Source organism: Meriones unguiculatus (assembly GCF_030254825.1).
Source record: "Meriones unguiculatus strain TT.TT164.6M chromosome 13 unlocalized genomic scaffold, Bangor_MerUng_6.1 Chr13_unordered_Scaffold_28, whole genome shotgun sequence".
NCBI lineage: Eukaryota > Metazoa > Chordata > Mammalia > Rodentia > Muridae > Meriones > Meriones unguiculatus.
Window position 1 is genome coordinate 5,787,931 of NW_026843644.1, and position 20,358 is coordinate 5,808,288.

Sequence of the window (20,358 nt, forward strand, 5' to 3'; positions counted from 1 at the left end):
TTCAGGTTCTTAAATTATTTTTCCCCCTTTTTTTAATTTTTTTTAATTTTTCATCAATTACACTTTATTCATTCTGCATCCCCCCATAAACCCCTCCCTCCTCCCCTCCCAATCCCACCCTCCCTCCTCCCTATGCTTGCATGCCACTCCCCAAGTCCACTGATAGGGGAGGTTCTCTTCTCCTTTCTGATCTTAGTCTATCAGTTCACATCAAAAGTGACCGCATTGTCCTCTACTATGGCCTGATAAGGCTGCTCCCCCACAGGGGGAGGTGATCAAAGAGCAGGCCAATCAGATTATGTCAGAGGCAGTCCCTCTTCACATTACTATGTAACCCAATTGGACTCTGAACTGCCCTGGGCTACATCTGTGCAGGGGTTCTGAGTTATCTCCACGAATAGTCCTTGGTTAAAGTATGAGTCTCTGGGAAGTTCCCTGTGTTCAAATTTTCTTGTTCTGTTGCTCTCCTTGTGGAGACCCTGTCCTCCCCAGTTCTTACTATTTCCCAGTTCTTACCTAAAATTCCATTCACTCTGCCCAACAGTTGCCCATCAGGCTCAGCATCTGCTTTGATAGTCTGTAGGGCAGAGGCTTTCAGAGGCCCTCTGTGGTAGGTTCCTGTGTTGTTTCCTGTTTTCTTCTTCTTCTGATGTCCATCCTCTTTGCCTTCCTTTCCGGATGGGGATTGGACATTTTTGTTAGGGTCCTCTCTCTTGCTTAGTTTCTTTAGATGCACAGGTTTTAGTGGGTTCGTCTTATGTTGTATGTCTATATGAGTGAGTATATACCATGTGTGTCTTTTTGCTTCTGGGACAACTCACTCAGGATGATCCTTTCCAGATCCCACCATTTACCTGCAAATTTCATGATTTCCTTATTTTTCATTGCTGAGTAATATTCCATTGTGTAGATGTACCACAATTTCTGCATCCATTCTTCAGTTGAGGGGCATCTGGGTTGTTTCCAGCTTCTGGCTATTACAAATAAAGCTGCTACAAACATGGTTGAGCAAATGTCCTTTTTGTGTACTTGAGCCTCTTTTGGATATATGCCCAGGAGTGGTATGGCTGGATCTTGAGGAAGCGCTATTCCTAGTTTTCTGAGAAAGCACCAGATTGATTTCCAGAGTGGTTGTACAAGTTTACATACCCACCAGCAGTGGAGAAGGGCAGCATGTGTTGTCACTTGAGTTTTTAATCTTGGCCATTCTGATGGGTGTAAGGTGAAATCTCAGGGTTGTTTTGATTTACATTTCCCTAATGGCTAGTGAAGTTGAGCATTTCTTTAAGTGCTTCTCTGCCATTCGGTATTACTCTACAGAGAATTCTCTGTTTAGCTCTGTTCCCCATTTTTTAAGTGGATTACTTGGTTTGCTGCTTTTCAGCTTCTTTAGTTCTTTATATATACTGGATATGAGTCCTCTGTCAGATAAAGGGTTAGTGAAGATTCTTTCCCAATCTGTAGGCAGTCGCTTTGTTTTGATGACGGTGTCCTTTGCTTTACAGAAACTTTTCAGTTTCATGAGGTCCCATTTATTGATTGTTGCTCTTAGAGCCTGTGCTGTTGGTGTTCTGTTCAGGAAGTTTTCCCCTGTACCAATGAGTTCTAGGGTATTCCCCACTTTTTTTCAAGCCGATTTAATATGTCTGGTTTTATGTTGAGGTCTTTGATCCACTTGGACTTCAGTTTTGTGCAGGGTGACATGTATGGATCTATTTTCATTTTTCTACATGTAGACATCCAGTTAGACCAGCACCATTTGTTGAAGATGCTATCTTTTTTCCATTGTATGGTTTTGGGGTCTCTGTCAAAGATCAGGTGTCCATAAGTGTGTGGGTTTATTTCTGGGTCCTCTGTTCAGTTCCATTGATCCACCATTCTGTTTCTATGTGGGGCAGGGTTTTGATTTAATCTGTTCAGGAGAATAAAATCATCCAACTAGAGAATATGGAGACCACTGGACAGGTGAAAGTTCTGAAGAAAATGACAGACCACCAAAAGAAAATGTCACAAGAGAAGGAGTAAACTGGCCAACTGGTATTACTCACCTTCATGTTGCATCTTCTGCCTTCTACAGACATAAGTGAAAATTGTCTTCATGTGATTGCTAAAGAACAATCCAAAATCCCTATCTCATATAAGAAAAGCCAACTGGTAAGAAACAGAGGAAAACAGAAAAATAAGGGATGATTCTATTGTCACAAATCTCATAATCTTCTGGCATGATGTGACTTCTGTACTTACCACAAACTTCAATAATCAAGAATGTGTACAGTGTTTATAAAAGAATGAGAGGGTGAGAAAAAAAGCCAAAAAACATAAGTCTAAAATATAACCAAGTTTAAATGAAAAGACCTAAGGAAAGTCTAGCATGAAAAATGTGCACTGGATCAGAGATACCTTTGATTTTCTAATTGATACAAATTAAATAAACACAGAGGTCACAACTGCTACAAGACAAACACTAAGTGACACCTAAACTGTTATATTTCTGGCCCTCCAGCTACTACTAACCTCCTTTACAGAGAGTTCTTTTGCTCTGGAAGTCTCTTGGAAAATGGAGGTGATCATAAAGATGAGCTACAGCTTGCAGTTGCTCATGTCCCCCTGTGGTTTCAGGCACAGCCCAGCCCTTTCCGACACTCACACACAAAAAATGTTGGAGAATAATTTAGTATCTGTTTTCTGTTGCATGAATTATGTCACAGGATGTGGAATCTGCCCTATCCACTTATTTAAAACCAGGCACACCTGACAAAATTCTGCATCTCAGAAATTCCTCTTGTACCCTGGAATTGAATTTCTCTAAATCATGACATTGTGACTGGTGGTAGTTGAAAGCTTAAAAATACATAAGCAAGTATTGCTGAAAGGTGACCAACACCACCTCTTTTCTTCCAGTTTCAAAACAATTTGTAAAATTTGGTACACAGAGTGTATATGAAATACAACACTCATCATTTCTAGAAATGAGACCTTCAGTTTTCCAATCTGTCCACTGCAAAACCAATGCCTGTGTGTGCACACTAGATACTGATATTATAAGCACCACAACTTTCTACTGCCCAGACTGCAAAATCCTCACTTCTCTGGACAATCAACACTCAGGAAGGGTTGGAGGCCAAGGGTCTCTGCTGAGATCACCACATGGAGACCAACAGAACAACAGCCTGAACCAAAGTCTGAACTACAGTCCATCTCATTCAAAGCAAATGAGGCTCTGTTAGCTCAGCAGCCTGCTCTTCCTGGCCTGGAGAAAATGGCCCCACACTCAGCATGACATGGCCTCTGGACTCTCTCACAGCGCTTTAGAGCTACATCAGAGGAAAATCCCAGAACAAACCCGTAAACTACCTCCCACTGTTGCTCCTGACTGCTAGGCCTGCCCAGAGTACATCATTAGCTTGAACAATAGAGCTGAGTCTCAGATCAGTGGTAGCTCCTCTACCAGTGGATCGAAGATAAAATGATGAAGATAGCAGAGGTATTCTAGTTTTGCCCCAACCCCTAGGGGCACACAGAACCCTAGTGTTGTTTGTTACAAAAGAATGGAAATCCCAATTATTCGATTTTAAAACCTGCTAGCACAGAGAGGCAGAGAAAGCACCCATCTGACCCTGATACTCACCTCACCTCCAAGAGGAAAAAGCCCCAAAAGCTCACCAGTTCAGATGACAGCTCAGAGGGAATAGTCCAAAGGAACCCAAGGACAAAGGCTTTCTAGCTCAAAGCTCAAAAAGTCCAAAATCTACCACGCTAAAACTCCTTCCACTTTTACCTCTATCTTAAATACATTTCAGCTGAAAGTTCCACTTACCCTTTAATTCCTGTCAGCTGGTTTCTTGCTTTGCCTCTTGACCTGGGTTAACATTATTTAATCCTGTGCACAGAGATCTTTTGAATTAAAGGTATGTTCTAGGGTTGACGGAACCAAACTGTAATCACCTGTTTACAATAAATTGTAAGTTCATGGAATTAAGGATTGTGTTAGGGCTCACCCACACCAAACAAAGCACATGTTTTACAGTTCACAATCTAAGGGATCACAATGAGATCAAGTATCCTGCAATATCCTCATCTTGGAAATGTTTTAAAATACAATCTTCCACTTTCCCAGGGCACCTGCTCATCTTCCAAGATACAGGTCATTTATGTTGCACATCCCATTACATGATCAGTGTCCAGTGCAGTCATCTCTACCTCATAGTTGTGAAGTCCTTCAGCCAACCTTCAGTCAAAGCCAAACAGTAACAACCATTAAAGAAACAAATGACCATGAATTTGAAAACAAGAAGTAGTTAATGGGAGCTAAATGAAAATGACAAATAAAACAAAAAGCATGTAGCAGGTCCTAAGTATGTTGGAGTAGAAATTTTAATACAGATGGAGGAGAGAACATAGTCAGACACAGGAATATCTGGAACAGTCTAGAGTTGACATGACCTTGGGCCATGTGATAAGAGAGGATAGAGGGAAGTGGAGATCCAGAACAAAAGGTCAGGAGGGTAAATGATAAATGAAAAAGACCAGATAACCAAAATGGTTGGAATACATAAGGAAGGACAGCTGGGAGGAGTGCAGCTCAGCTCCTGGGCTAGAGACCTGGATATGACACCCATAACTTGTTACCGGTAAGGACTGAGGGATGCTGGGAGAACCTGACAGCCACGTCTGCTTTGATTGTTATGTAGGCACCTTAACCATTCATCCCAGCATTAAGAGTAGAGAGGAATGAAAAGGTTAAAATGATTTAATTATAACCTTAAAATTATTTTTAAAAGTTGAAAATGGCCTTATGGTCCAATATTCTTCAAAGACTTCAAATAAGTATTACTCACAACTTTTTTTCTCAGGTTGTGCACTTTCAAATGGGGGGAGGGAAAACATGCCTGTTAGTCCCTACCACAGCAGTTTATCCAGAATTTCTGTGTTGTTTGAATTCGTGTAACTATAGAAATTTCCTTCCCAGAAACAAGTTCAGCAACTAATCCATATTCTTGATTCCCTTTTTGTCTGACTCCCCACAAAGGTACAGTTTTTACTTTTATTGAAGGTCTAAAATTTATTACCTGACTCATTACTATCTTCCCTCCTCCCCCTCCCTTTCTGTGTTGTGACAAAACCAGCTTCAAAGTAGGTCAGTGAACTCAATTCTTACACAGGTACCTCTTTATTTGTAATTGCTAACCTCCAAAAAATATCAGAGTGCTCAATGGATATTCATTTACTGGTGTGTTTTACTTCACACTAACCAGTCAGGGTCCACCTAAAACAAGCTGCAGGACAATGTTCTAGGCACTGGGCAGTAGGGGCAGCATTCAGTGCTCAAGAAATTCTCAGTTACTTAACATGTGAAAGTTTGATCTACAGGAGACATTGCTTTCAACAAAAATGAATATCAAACCACTAGAGAAAGAGAAATGAAATTCTTAATGACTGGGGATTATCAGAGAATATTAATAAGGGACTAGAGCAGTGATGCATCAACAAAATAAAATTTAATAATACCAACAACTGACTTTTTAAAAAAATTATTTATTTATTTATTTATTATGTATATAATGTTCTGTGTGCATCTACACCTGCATGCCAGAAGAGGGCACCAGATCTGATTATAGATGGTTGTGCCCCATGTGGTTGCTGGGAATTGAACTTGTGACCTCTGGAAGAGCAGCCAGTGCTCTTAAACTCTTAAACTCTTGAAAAATATATAGGCATACTGACTTTGAAAAACACAGGCCATTTTCTTGCAGAGGGAAAGCCATTAATAAGATACTGTTTGATGTTGTCCCTGTGTTGAATATTAGCTGCTGAAACCTGTAACCTGACAGACACAGCTTTATCCCATAACCTGTGTCTCAAATTAGAACTGACAGTACTGTGTCAATGAGGATTGTACATATAAGCATAGGACAGTTCCTTAATTTGAAATTCAATATTTACTGGATCAAGGTACCTGACCCAAATTGTACACCCACAAATTTGGTCTGCTTTCATTTGCATTCATGAATTAATAAATACATGTTGGGAATTTACAAATTAAAAGGACATCACCCTGGCACATTTCTAGACAATCCTGGTGAGCAAACATGTGTATCTCAGGATCCTATTATCTAGCAGGCCTGGTTAGCAGACTACTTATCAGTGGATTGTTTTACAGGCAGTCCTCCCTCAGCCAAATTCTAACTGGTCCACTAGTTTCTCAGGAATAGGAAATCCTTTACATCATCAGTTCTACTCTTCTATATGACAGCTTGATATTGGGGTGCTCTCTGACACGGGACTTATCATTTACAACCCCCACAAAATCCAAATGGATCATTTAGAACTTAGAGAACCTACCTGACACCCCCAAAGATCACCAAGAACTATGACTAAAAAAGAGTCACAGAATAGTGACTCTACCATAAGGCCAGCAGGAACAAAGCCATGGGTCACCATTTCCCAAAACAAGGTCATAAGATTCCCTACCCAAGGAACAGCCTGAGGATAACCACAAGGATGGGAAGGTATCTTATCTCAAAGCGGGGCATTTGTCCTGAGCAACCCACCAACCTTGTAGTAGGACATTCAATGACACAGAAAATACCTAACATTCCTGAGGCCAAGAGATAGCTCTCTCAATGTTAGTTATGTTAGCTAGCCAATCACTTTGTAAAAAGCTTGCCCTTGCTGAACGTCACCCAATCCTGTAACTGTTAAATCAGAACTTTCTGGTCCTTCCTAAAACCCCAGTCAAAACCCTGCCATGCAGCTGCTCAGGGCTCTCCTCTCTGATCCACTGTGTTGGTGATGTTGGAGAGACCCAGCTTAAGCCCAAATAAAACTCTTTGATCTTGCATATGTGTTCTAGCTCCTGGCCATAACATGTGGGGTCTCATATTGGATCCTCAAGGCTCCCAAACACCCCTGGTACAGGGAACTGAACAACAGCCAATAAGTGAGCACTCTGTCTGTATCTGTGTTTCTCTAGGTTTTTTTTGGACCTTGAGGCAAAATGTGTAATTTATGTGGTCAGAAAGGTTAGAGCCGATGCTCTGGACAGCTGTGGGCCAGAGGAAGCCTGGAAAGAAGGGGCACATCTGTAAAGGGAGTTAAACACCAAGTTTTCTGTGATCTCTGGACCTCAGAGAGGATGAATGTGCCCCTATCTGTAAAGGGTGGTAGAGTACCCAGTTTTCTGTGATCTCTGGATCTTTGGACAATGACAATGCAGGTAGCTGTTGCATCAGAGATTCGCTGATATCCTACTTTCATTTTTTCCACTGCAGGAGTGGTGGGATATGCTGTCTGGATCTGTGTATTTTTTCTGCTGCACAAGCAATGGGATCTAGCTGTCTGTGTCTTGTTTAACTGTTTTTACTCTCACTGCCTTTTTTTTTTTTGTCTCTGGGACTGACTGAGGCCATGGGACAGAATCCTTCTATTCCCTTTAGACTTGATTCTTTTGCATTTCAGGGAGGCTTGAGCTGTTCTCCACAGGCTCCAGTGAGAGTGGCGAGGAGGTGCCAAGGGATTGATACAGTATGTGGAGCCCCAGGTTTGGCACCTCTGCCAATGTGCTCTTGTCTCTCCTCTGGCAGAGTTTATTCACTACTCTGGCCTTGGGTCTGGAAGATCTTGGCAACTGCTCTGGACTTTGATCTGGCAGAGGTTTGCTGCTGCTGTGGTCTCTGGTCTGGCAGTTTGACTGGTGCTTTGGCCTCTGGTCTGGTAGAGATCAACAGATATGTTGCTGCTCCATTCTCTGGTCTGGCTGAATGCAGGTCACCATTCCAAACTCTGGTGTAGTTGGGTGGATCCTAATTTGGGGGTAGGCCACCACTAATGGAACAAGATAGAGGGCCCATAGAGAGACAGGCCACTGTTGTGAGTTTTGTTATTTTCTTCTTCCATTCTCTTTCCGCACATTGTACCCAGTACATTTTTTTCTTGTGTTGTCCTTTCATGGTTTTGTTTGCTTTTGATGGTCTTAGTGGGCCAGTGACCAAACAGCTATGCTCCATGGTGACTTTGCCTGCCTCATGCTCTCAGCACTACAAGCTGGGGAACCTCTAGTTGCCAGTGGGAGCACACATTTCCACATGGTTGACTGGGAAGACTCAGTTGGAGAGGTGTCTGTGTGCAGAAAATCCTGCTGGCCTGGCCCTCGTTACCTCCTTGCTTCCTCTCTGAGGAAAGTCAGTAACTTTACTGAGAGCTGACCTAACCGAGGTTAGCTCTGACTTGGAACAATGATTACCAAATATGCTCTTAACCGAAACGTATTGTGGTTATTAGAGTTATTATTATTTGGTTAGAGTCCTCTGTAGCCCAGCCTGGCCTGAAATTAAACAGCTCTAAGATGACCTTGAAATTCTGATCCTTCTGCTCCAACTCTTATTAACTGAGCTACGCCCCAATCCCCCAAACTTCTTGCTTTGAACCATAGGTGGCTTCAACAAGGAAGTGGACAGAATTGAAAAAGAGAAGGCTTGGCTCCACTGAGCTCCTGGGTCTGTGCCAGTATACTGGCACTTTGCCAAGAATACCCACCTGAGCACCTTGACATGTGACTTATTAGCCTGGCTGCACTTATGAGATTGTTGCTTGAGAACCAAGCCAAATCTTTTTTAGGTGAGGTCTCAGTCTGGCAACTAGAAGAATTTTGTTAGAAAATCTTAGGAAGCACATGCATGATTGTGGTTTGTATGGGTGGAGAAACTCTGTCAATATGCTCCCCAAAGTGCTAAATTCGGGGGTGGGATAGATGAGGCATTCACCATGTCTGGGTATCTACCCCTCCTCACCCAGAAAATGAGTTGCTTTACTTAACCACTGGTGCAAGAAAAAAAATAGCTCGAATGCATTTTGGGTTCAAAGTCTAGAAGTGAGGCAGCAGGGGTCCTTTTAGCAATGCTTCCACAGAATTTCATCCATTCAAGTGCAATGATTGTAAATTCACACTGAGCAAGGAAGGAAGAAAATGGGAGGGAAGGGAAAAGGAGGGGAGGAGAGAGGAAGGGAGGGCAGGGAAGGAACATTTTCAAAATCTTTCTGACAAAAAAACAGAAAGAAAAAATCCTGCTTAATGAAGTTCCACCTTTTGTGTGTATGCTCAAGAATTCTTAAGTTGTGTTTATTTGTACATCCTTTCACCATATTTAGAATATACTAAATATACTAAAAGCTTGCTGAATAGTGGTGTTTCAATGTCTTCTTCATATTTCAACTGAATTATGTTTGGGCCCAAATCTAAACCTTATCAATATTTGGAGGTTTCTCTTGTTTTGAATGTGTGGTTTTATTTTCTTCATTAACAGTGTGTACTCAGTCCCTTACACCAAGGTCATCATGCTTGGATCTCTAAAAAAGTAATAACAATAAATAATACTAATAATGTTAATGTATAAAATGAAAGTAACTGAGTGCATTGTACAATGATTTCAGATGCTCTTTTCAGACAGGACATTTTATTGTGAAAGTTTTTTTCATGAGGCAAAAAATGCCTGTTAAGCTTAGGGATTGTTTACAACATTCTCTTGAAAACAAGGTTCAAGATGAATCCTGAAGTCATAAAATCAAATGATGTACAGAGAGGACATAATCAGCTTTGCTGATATGGTCAGCATAAGTATGGCAGGATGCAAAGCCCAGGACATTTTCAGCGCATCTGACCTCTCATAAAACTTAATGAAAACATAGATTCTTTCTAGAAAATTAACATTTACATGAAACCAACTATGTATAAAGCAGGTATAAAGTGAATGTCAGGAGAGGGACCAGGTTAAAAACTAATACCAAATAAGTAGAACTGTTGCTGTATCTGTAATTTCTATCTCATTTGGAAGACAGAAAGGAAGACTGTTAACCCCTGTATTTAAGGCAGAGCATCTGCATAAAGAAAAGCAATACTTTGCTTCTCCTGATCTTTTTATTTCTCCAACTCATCCTTCTTCTTCTTTACATCACATCACATATAGCAAATGTTCTACCTCTGAGCTGTGTTCTTAGCTTCTGTACAAAACAGGCAGATACAAAGTCTTTGCATATGATAAAGCAGATGTGAAACATCACTAAAGCTTAAAGAAAGTAACTTGTTATGGGATAAATGAAAGAGAATACAGAGAAGGCAACAGGCATACAGGAGGCTGTCCTATTAACAGCAGTAATGGATCAAGATAAAAATACTTCAAAGAGAAGTTTATTACAGATGGCACAATGGGTGGCATTAACAAATAAAATCCTATGTGCTCCCATCCTCTAGGTGGAAATTCTGCATTACTATCAGATTCTGAAGACTTTGTTAAAGGAATTTACTGTTTACAATGTTATTTGTCCTTCCCCAGATAGTTCCTATTTGTGAATTAGGTACCCAATACTGTGCTAAGTCCTGAACACACAAAAATGATTGATGCAAACACCACTCTTTTTCTATAAGCTTACAGTCTTATGGAGTAATCCACCATAAACAAAACCATAGACCATGCATAGAAATGTATACATCACTATACATTCCACTATGAAATCTAAAAGAAAGGAAGAGGGACCTAAAACCCCAGGAGGGATAAAGAACATACATATTCAAAGGCTGAGAGGTGAGAACATTTTATTTCAGTAGGGAAAATGAAAGAAGCTGAATTTGTTTGGAATATACTAGGGAAGAAGGAATAATAATAATAATAATAATAATAATAATAATAATAACAATAAAAGATTAAAGAGGAAGCCAGAGGGGTGAAGAGATGACTCAGTGATGAAAAATACCTCCTTTGGGGCTGGAGATATGGCTCAGCTGCTCTTCCAGAGGTCATGAGTTAAATTCCCAACAACCATATGGTGGCTCACAACCATTTATAACGAAATCTGGTGCCCTCTTCTGGTGTTCAAGTATATATGCAGGCAGAGTATTGTATACATAATAAATCTTAAAACAAAAAATATCATTCTCTGCTTTTTTCTTTTTTTTTTTGCAGAGTTCTTAGAATGTCCATGGTGGTTGGCAATCTTCTGTAGTTCCTGTTTCAGGGAAATTGATGCCATATAACCTTCTGGGGTATAAAGCACCCATGTGGTACACTTATATACATACAAGAAAATACTCTTATCACTCATCTATGAAAAGATAAAAATACCCCCCTCAAAAAAATGGTCAGTGGGTGTGACAGCTCACAGCAGATCTCAGTGAGTTCGAGGTCATCCTGGTCTACAGAGCTAGTCCAGTCCAGGCAAAGCTATACAGGGAAACCCTTTCTTGAAAAGCAAAACAAAACAACAACAAAACAAAAATAAACAAACAAAAAAGATCATAAAGCAAGTGTGGTGACACATGCCTGTAAATGGAGCATCAGGAAGGTCAGGAATCATGGTCAACCTGGACTATATGAAACTTTGTCTCAGAAGCAAAACAGCAGCAGTAACAACAAAACTGCACAAGAAGCTGAGTGTCTGGGATGCTTTGGGACATTGAAATTTTTTATCTTAATTCCTGGCTACATAGGAAGCTATTGAGGAGTGTGCTGTCTGAATGATATCTTTGAAAATCTGGTCCCCTGTTGGAGGAACTATTTTGGAAAAATTAGGAAGTGTGATTTTGTTGAAGAGGTGTGTCACTGTGGGTGGGCTTTGAGGTTTTAAAATCCGACACCATTCTCAGTTAGCTCTTTGCCTCATACTTGTTGATCAGGATGCAGGTTCACAGCCACTGTTTTCTCAGGTGTTCTGCCTGCCATTCCTGTCTGCTACTATGGTCCCTGCTGTGATGGTCATGGACTTACCCTCTGAAACTCTAGGTACCCAACCAACTGTTTCTTCTATAAGCAGCCTTGGTCATGATACTTTTCAATCATGGTGATTGAAAAGTAACTAAGACAAGGGGTTTGAAAACCCCTTGTTTTCAAACAAGGGGGAGAGAAAAGGCATCTGAAAGACTCTAACTAGCAGTGTTTTCAAAGCAGATACAAAGACTAGACTCATAACCAAACCTTTGGCAGAGTACAGGGAATCATATGAAAGAAGGGGAGTTAGTATGATGGGGAAAGGATAGGAGCTCCACAAGGACCAAATATATATGGGCACAGGGTCTTTTCTGAGACTGACATTCAACCAAGGACCATGTGTGGATATAACCAGGAACCTCTGCTCGGATGTAGCCCGTGATAGATCAGTAACCAATTGTTTTCCCATAGTAAGGGGAACAAGGACTGTTTCTAACAGGAACTCAATGGCGAGCTCTTTGACTTCCCCACCACCCAAGGGAGGAGCAGTCCTGTTAGGCCACAGTGGAGGACTTTGCAACCAGTCCTGAAGATACCTGATAAAACAGGAGAAGATGAATGGGGAGGAGGTTCCCCCGCCTCAGTGGACTTGGAAAGGGGCAGGGTGTAGATGAGGGAGGGAGGGTGGGAGTAGGAGGGAATGAGGGAGCAGGATACAGCTGGGATACAGGGTTAATAAAATGTAATTGATAAGAAAAAAAATTTAAAAAAAGAAAAGAAAACAGGAGAGAAATGAATTGATGTACACTTGGCTCAAAGATCCTTTTGTCCTTTAAAATTAATAGTAAGATTTCAGAAATTTAACACACACACACAAACTTTTCTGGGCTGCCCGGGGATGGGTCCATATGGCATTGTTCTTGATTCCTGGTGTAACTTTTTTTTTTTCAATGCAGTTTATTCAGGAACCTTGAACAATCCTCGGACCCTGGGGAAAGCCAGCCCACAGCTTAAATAGCCTCTGGGTAGCCAACCCAGGCGTGCCACGTGGGCAATGCAGATAGGTCCACATACATGGAAGCAAGCCAGATCCTCGGCCTTAGCCAAATGTGGAGTTGTTCGTGACAGAGAGCACTCACCATCGGGAAGGTGGAAGGTGGAAACCAGCTCCATCTTTAAGGCATAGCATTCCGCAGCTCTCTACAGTTCCCCCTTTTTGTTTTAGACGCATCAGGCAAGAGTAGAGGTCTGATCTCTGATATTAAAAATAAATTGGGACTTTGTACCGATGTTCATTTAGGTGTCATCCACCCAAAGAGCATCAGACCCGTCCGATACCTTTTTCTCAGAGGCGGGACCTGGGGCATCAACCCGCATGCAATCAGACATGCTCTTCTCTGGGTCAAAAGCGGCTGACCCTGAGTGCAGTGCTTATCCTCGCATCCTGAGCGTATCATTTTAGCTTTTTATGGTATCCAACCATGCTTGGGGAGAATGTCCTGCTTCAGTGGCTGTAAAGGCCTGAATGATCATGGCTGCATCACACTGTTGTGAGACTCTAATTTTGCATATATACCACAGGCAAACCAAGGAGACCAACACCAGAAGGCCTGCTAACGCTCCCATGCCCGCCCATTCCTTCAGATGATTCATGGCTGCAGCAATCCATGTTGATAATCCTGTGGCTAGTCCTGCGTCCACTCCGGTAGAATTTACTGTGACAATGGCCACTCTCAGCTGCTCCATCGTAGTATCGAATTCTCCAGTCCAATTACCTAAAATATAGCTCGACAATTGTTTAGACAGATTTGCAGCACAGGAAAAATTCTCATGTTGTATGCTAGTGACACAAAGTCCAGCATACTTTCATTGACAGCCAGGTTGAGCGATTTGCCATAGGGTATCAATTTGCTCCTGCAAGAGGTCAATCCTCTGATTGAACGCCATCAAGCTTCCTTTTAGTTGAGCATTAATTCCTTTATGTACAACTAAGGCATGAGCTACATTGGCTAAAAGATTATTCAGGGTCTGAGCAGTCTGCCCAGTATGACTCATGGCTAATGCCCTGGTGGTAGCTCCAACAGCCGCCAATGAGATGGTAGTAACAATGGTGGCTGTAGTTCCAAGATCCCTTTTCTGTCTGAAGAGAGTCATAGTGTGAGGGGCATCAATGGGCACAGGCACCCAGTGAGGCATGCGAGTAACCAGGGCATACCTAAATTTACTAGCATTCCAGCATTGGGCAAAAAAGCAAGTATCATTACCACAATTACTTGGCTCTATCTGGCTAATAATGAATATAGACATATAGGTGTGGGCTTATAGGAAATATTATGAGAAGCCTTAACCCCTCGTTGGAACATCCTGCATCAGTTCTAGAACTAGCAGTGGTGGTGTCCGAGGTCTGAGTAGGTTCAGGAGACCATTGCCCCCAGGGGCAAGACTTGCTCCATGCCAATTGAATAACTCCATGTTTTCCTCCAATTTTGAAAGTCATTTAAGGTTCTTAAATTATTTTTTCCCTTTTTTCTTAAATTTTTCATCAATTACACTTTATTCATTCTGCATCCCCCCATAAGCCCCTCCCTCCTCCCCTCCCAATTCCACCCTCCCTCCTCCCTCTGCTTGCATGCCACTCCCCAAGTCCACTGATAGGGGAGGTTCTCCTCTCCTTTCTGATCTTATTCCATCAGTTCACATCAAAAGTGGCTGCATTTTCCTCTACTATGGCCTGGTAAAGCTGCTCCCCCCCAGAGGGAGGTGATCAAAGAGCAGGCCAATCAGATTATGTCAGAGGCAGTCCCTCTTCACATTACTATGTAACCCAATTGGACTCTGAACTGCCCTGGGCTACATCTGTGCAGGGGTTCTGGGTTATCTCCATGAATAGTCCTTGGTTAGAGTATGAGTCTCTTGGAAGTTCCCTGTGTTCAAATTTTCTTGTTCTGTTGCTCTCCTTGTGGAGACCCTGTCCTCTCCAGCTCTTACTATTTCCCAGTTCTTACCTAAAATTCCGTTCACCTGCCCAACAGTTGACCATTAGGCTCAGCATCTGCTTTGATAGTCTGAAGGGTAGAGGCTTTCAGAGGCCCTCTGTGGTAGGTTCCTGTGTTGTTTCCTGTTTTCTTCTTCTTCTGATGTCCATCCTCTTTGCCTTTCCGGATGTGGATTGGACATTTTAGTTAGGGTCCTCTCTCTTGCTTAGTTTCTTTAGATGCACAGGTTTTAGTGGGTTTGTCCTATGTTGTATATCTATATGAGTGAGTATATACCATGTGTGTCTTTTTGCTTCTGGGACAACTCACTCAGGATGATCCTTTCCAGATCCCACCATTTACCTGAAAATCTCATGATTTCCTTATTTTTCATTGCTGAGTAATATTCCATTGTGTAGATGTACCACAATTTCTGCATCCATTCTTCAGTTGAGGGGCATCTGGGTCGTTTCCAGCTTCTGGCTATTACAAATAAAGCTGCTACAAACATGGTTGAGCAAATCTCCATTTTGTGTACTTGAGCCTCTTTTGGATATATGCCCAGGAGTGGTATGGCTGGATCTTGAGGAAGCGCTATTCCTAGTTGTCTGAGAAAGTGCCAGATTGATTTCCAGAGTGGTTGTACAAGTTTACATTCCCACCAGCAGTGGAGAAGGGTTCCCCTTTCTCCACAACCTCTCCAGCATGTGTTGTCACTTGAGTTTTTGATCTTGGCCATTCTCATGGGTGTAAGGTGAAATCTCAGGGTTGTTTTGATTTGCATTTCCCTAATGGATAATGAGGTTGAGCATTTCTTTAAGTGCTTCTCTGCCATTCAGTATTCCTCTACAGAGAATTCTCTGTTTAGCTCTGTTCCCCATTTTTTAAGTGGATTACTTGGTTTGCTGCTTTTCAGCTTCTTTAGTTCTTTATATATACTGGATATGAGTCCTCTGTCAGATAAAGGGTTGGTGAAGATTCTTTCCCAATCTGTAGGTGGTCGCTTTGTTTTGATGACGGTGTCCTTTGCTTTACAGAAGCTTTTCAGTTTCATGAGGTCCCATTTATTGGTTGTTGCTCTTAGAGCCTGTGCTGTTGGTGTTCTGTTCAGGAAGTTTCCCCCTGTACCAATGAGTTCTAGGGTATTCCTCACTTTTTTTCAAGCCGATTTAATGTGTCTGGTTTTATGTTGAGGTCTTTGGTCCACTTGGACTTCAGTTTTGTGCAGGGTGACAAGTATGGATCTATTTTCATTTTTCTACATGTAGACATCCAGTTAGACCAGCACCATTTGTTGAAGATGCTATCTTTTTTCCATTGTATGGTTTTGGCGTCTTTGTCAAAGATCAGGTGTCCATAAGTGTGTGGGTTTATTTCTGGATCCTCTGTTTGGTTCCATTGATCCACCATTCTGTTTCTATGCCAGTATCATGCAGTTTTTAAAACTGTTGCTCTATAGTACAACTTAAGATCAGGGATGGAGATACCTCCAGAAGATCTTTTATTGTAGAGGATTGTTTTAGCAATTCTGGGTTTCTTGTTCTTCCATATGAAGTTGAGAATTTTCCTTTCCAGGTCTGTAAAGAATTGTGTTGGTAATTTGATGGGCATTGCATTGAATCTGTAGATTGCTTTTGGTAAGATGGCCATTTTTACTATGTTAATCCTACCAAGCCATGAGCATGGGAGATCTTTCCATCTTCTCATATCTTCTTCTAATTCTTTCTTCAGAGATTTGAAATTTTTTTCATACAAGTCTTTGACTTCCTTGGTTAGGGTTACTCCGAGGAACCTTATGTCATTTGTGACTATTGTGAAGGGTGTTGTTTCCTTAATTTCTTTCTCAGCCCTTTTGTCTTTTGTATACAGGAGGGCTACTGATTTTTTTGAGTTAATTTTGTATCCTGCCACTTTGCTGAAGGTGTTTATCAGCTGTAGGAGTTCCCTGGTAGAGTTTTTGGGGTCACTCATGTATACTATCATATCATCTGCAAATAGTGATAATTTGACTTCTTCCTTTCCAATTTGTATCCCCTTGATCTCCTTCAACTGTCTTATTGCTCTAGCAAGGACTTCCAGCACTATGTTGAAGAGATATGGAGAGAGTGGGCAGCCTTGTCTTGTCCCTGATTTCAGTGGGATTGCTTTAAGTTTCTCTCCGTTCAGTTTGATGTTGGCTATAGGCTTGCTGTATATCGCCTTTACTATGTTTAGATATGTGCCTTGTATCCCTGATCTCTCCAATACTTTGAACATGAATGGATTTTGTCAAAGGCTTTTTCAGCATCTAGGGAGATTATCATGTGGTTTTTTTCTTTCAGTTTGTTAATATGGTGGATCACATTGATGGATTTCCATATATTGAACCACCCCTGCATACCTGGGATGAAGCCTACTTGGTCATAGTGGATAATATCTTTGATGTGTTCTTGGATTCGGTTTGCAAGTATTTTATTAAGTATTTTTGCATCAATGTTCATAAGGGAGATTGTCAGAAATTCTCTTTCTTTGTTGAGTCTTTGTGAGGTTTAGGTACCAAGGTGACTGTGGCTTCATAGAATGAATTTGGTAATATTCCTTCTGTTTCTATTTTGTGGAATAGTTTGAAGAGAATTGGTGTTAGCTCTTCTTTGAAGGTCTGGTAGAATTCTGCACTGAAGCCATCTGGTCCTGGGCTTTTTTTTTTGGATGGGAGACTTTTGATGACCGCTTCTATATCTTTGGGGGCTATAGGACTATTTAGTTGATTTACCTGGTCCTGATTCAGCTTTGGTAAGTCAAATCGATCAAGAAAATTGTCCATTTCATTTAGATTTTCAAATTTTGTGGCATATAGACTTTTGAAGTAAGTCCTAATGATTGTTTGGATTTCCACAGTGTCTGTAGTTATGTCCCCCTTTTCATTTCTGATTTTGTTGATTTGGATGGTGTCTCGCTGCCTTTTAGTTAGCTTGGCTAAGGGTTTGTCTATCTCGTTGATTTTCTCAAAGAACCCGCTCTTGGTTTCATTGATTCTTTGAATTGTTTTACTTGTTTCAAATTGATTGATTTCAGCCCTGAGTTTGATTATTTCCAGCCATCTACTCCTTCTTGGTGTGTCTGCTTCTTCTTTTTCTAGGGTTTTTAAGTGAGCCATTAGGGTGCTTGAATGAGCTGTCTCGAATTTCTTCTTGAAGGCACTTAGTGCTATGAACTTTCCTCTTAGCACTGCTTTCATTGTGTCCCACAGGTTCGGGTATATTGTGTTTTCATTTTCATTGATTTCTAGAAAGACTTTAATTTCTTTCTTTATTTCTTCCCTGACCCAGCTGTCATTTAGTAACAAGTTGTTCAGTTTCCATGTGTGTGTAGGCTTTTTGTTATTTCTGTTATTGTTGAGGTCCAGCTTTATTCCATGGTGATCAAACAAGATACATGGGATTATTTCAATCTTCTTGTATCTGTTGAGGCTTGCTTTGTGACTCACTATATGGTCTATTTTGGAGAAGGTTCCATGAGGTGCTGAGAAGAAGGTAAATTCTTTTGTGTTTGGGTGTAAAGTTCTGTAAATGTCTGTTAGGTCCATTTGATTCATGACCTCTGTCAGAGACATTGTTTCTTTGTTTAATTTCTGTTTTGTTGACCTGTCCTTTGTTGAGAGTGGGGTGTTGAAGTCTCCCACTATTAATGTGTGGGGATCTATATGTGCTTTAAATTTTATCAATGTTTCTTTCACAAATGTGGGTGCCCTTGTATTTGGGGCATAGATGCTCAGGATTGTGATGTCTTCTTGGTGGAATTTTCACTTGATGAGTATGAAGTGTCCTTCCCCATCTTTTTTGATTAATTTTGGTTGAAAGACTATTTTATCAGATATTAGAATGGCTATTCCTGCTTGCTTCTTGCGTCCATTTGCTTGAAAAGCCGTCTTCCATCCCTTTACCCTCAGGTAATGTCTATATTTGTGACTTAGGTATGTTTCTTGTATACAACAGATTGCTGGGTTTTGTTTACGCATCCATTCTGTTAGTCTGTATCTTTTTATTGGAGAATTAAGTCCATTGATATTGAGAGAGAGTAATGACCAGTGGCTGTTAGATCCTTTGAATTTGATGTTGGCTGTGGTCATACGGTTGTGTCCTTGGTTGCTTTTTGTTTTACTGTAGTGGAGTTATTTATTTCCTGTGTTTTCTTGAATGTAGCTAGCTTTCTTGGGTTGTATTTTCCCTTCCAGTGTCTTCTGTAATGCTGGATTTGTTTGTAGGTATTGTTGAAATTTGTTTTTGTCATTGAATATCTTGTTTTCTCCGTCTATGAGGACTGAGAGTTTTGCAGGGTATAGTAGCCTGGGCTGACATCTGTGTTCTCTTAGGGTCTGCATGATATCTGTCCAGGCCCTTCTGGCTTTCATAGTCTCTGTTGAAAAGTCAGGTGTGATTCTAATGGGTTTGCCATTATATGTTACTTGGCCTTTTTCTCTTGCAGCTTTTAGTATTTTTTCTTTGTTCTGTATACTTACGGTTTTGATTATTATGTGGCGGAAGGATTTTCTTTTCTGGTCTAATTTATTGGGTGTTCTATAGGCCTCTTGTATTCTTATTGGCCTCTCCTTTAAGTTGGGGAAATTTTCTTCAGTGATTTTGTTAAAAATATTTTCTGGGTCTTGGTGCAGGGAATCTTCTTTTTCCTCTATTCTTATTATTCTTAGGTTTTGTCTTTTTATGTTGTCTTGAATTTCTTGGACGGTCTGTGTCAGGAATTTTTTAGATTTCACATTTTCTTTGACAGATACATCTATTTCTTCCATTGTATCTTCTACACCTGAGATTCTTTCTTCCATTTCTTGTAGCGTATTGGTTATGCTAACCTCTGTAGTTCCTGCTTTCTTCCCTAAGTTCTTTCTCACCACACTTTCTTCCATTTTTTTTTTTTTAATTTTTCCAATTCTATCTTCAGGTCTTGAGCTATTTTGTTGGTTTCCTTCCCCTGTCTGACTGTATTTTCATGTTTTTCCGTCAATTCCTTCAGCTGTTTGTTTGAACAATCCACTGTTTCTTTTATTTCGTTCAGTAATTTAAGCATTTCCTCTCTAAAGGCCACATACTGTTTGGCTGCAGCTTCCTCTATTTCTTTTCATATTTTATTTGTTTCCTCTGTTATCATCTTCTTGAGCATAGAAGTTAGGTCGTCTCCTTGAACTTCATTTATGCTGGGGTGTCTATTTGCCCCTGGATAACTGGGTTCTGGGGATGCCATAATGCTCTGGCTTTTGTTGGTTGAACTTTTACGCTGTCCTCTATGGGCTATCTTAGTTGTTTGAATTTAGTTTCTGGTTGTTCCTGGACTGTTGTAGTGGAGAGAATCCCTTTGGCAGGAAGATGGTTTTTAAAAATATGGAACGCTTCACGAATTTGTGTGTCATCCTTGTGCAGGGGCCATGCTAATCTTCTCTGTATCGTTCCAATTTTAGTATATGTCCTGCTGAAGCGAGCCCGAATATGTACATATTAACAGGAATATGTTTCTGGATAACTGGATCAGCTGTTAAGAGTGCATACAGCTCTTGCACTGAAATATGAGTTCATTTCCTGACACACATATTGGGAAGCTCATATACATTGTTTACAGAAATGTCTTGTGTCCAAATCCGTAATTTATTAATTATTTATGCTAGCTCACAACCTTGTAAAATTATTGATACGCTTGAG

The 20,358-nt window shown here is 40.9% G+C and overlaps 1 non-coding gene and 1 pseudogene across 1 annotated transcript; one reads left to right on the plus strand and one right to left on the minus strand.

The window, feature by feature from the left end:
* The window catches only part of LOC132650719 (zinc finger protein 431-like), a 91,345-nt pseudogene that overhangs the window by 55,430 nt on the left and 15,557 nt on the right, over positions 1–20,358 (plus strand).
* LOC132650739 (U6 spliceosomal RNA) lies at positions 20,038–20,142 on the minus strand. Its single transcript, XR_009588892.1, has one exon. It is a non-coding gene; the product is annotated as a U6 spliceosomal RNA (small nuclear RNA).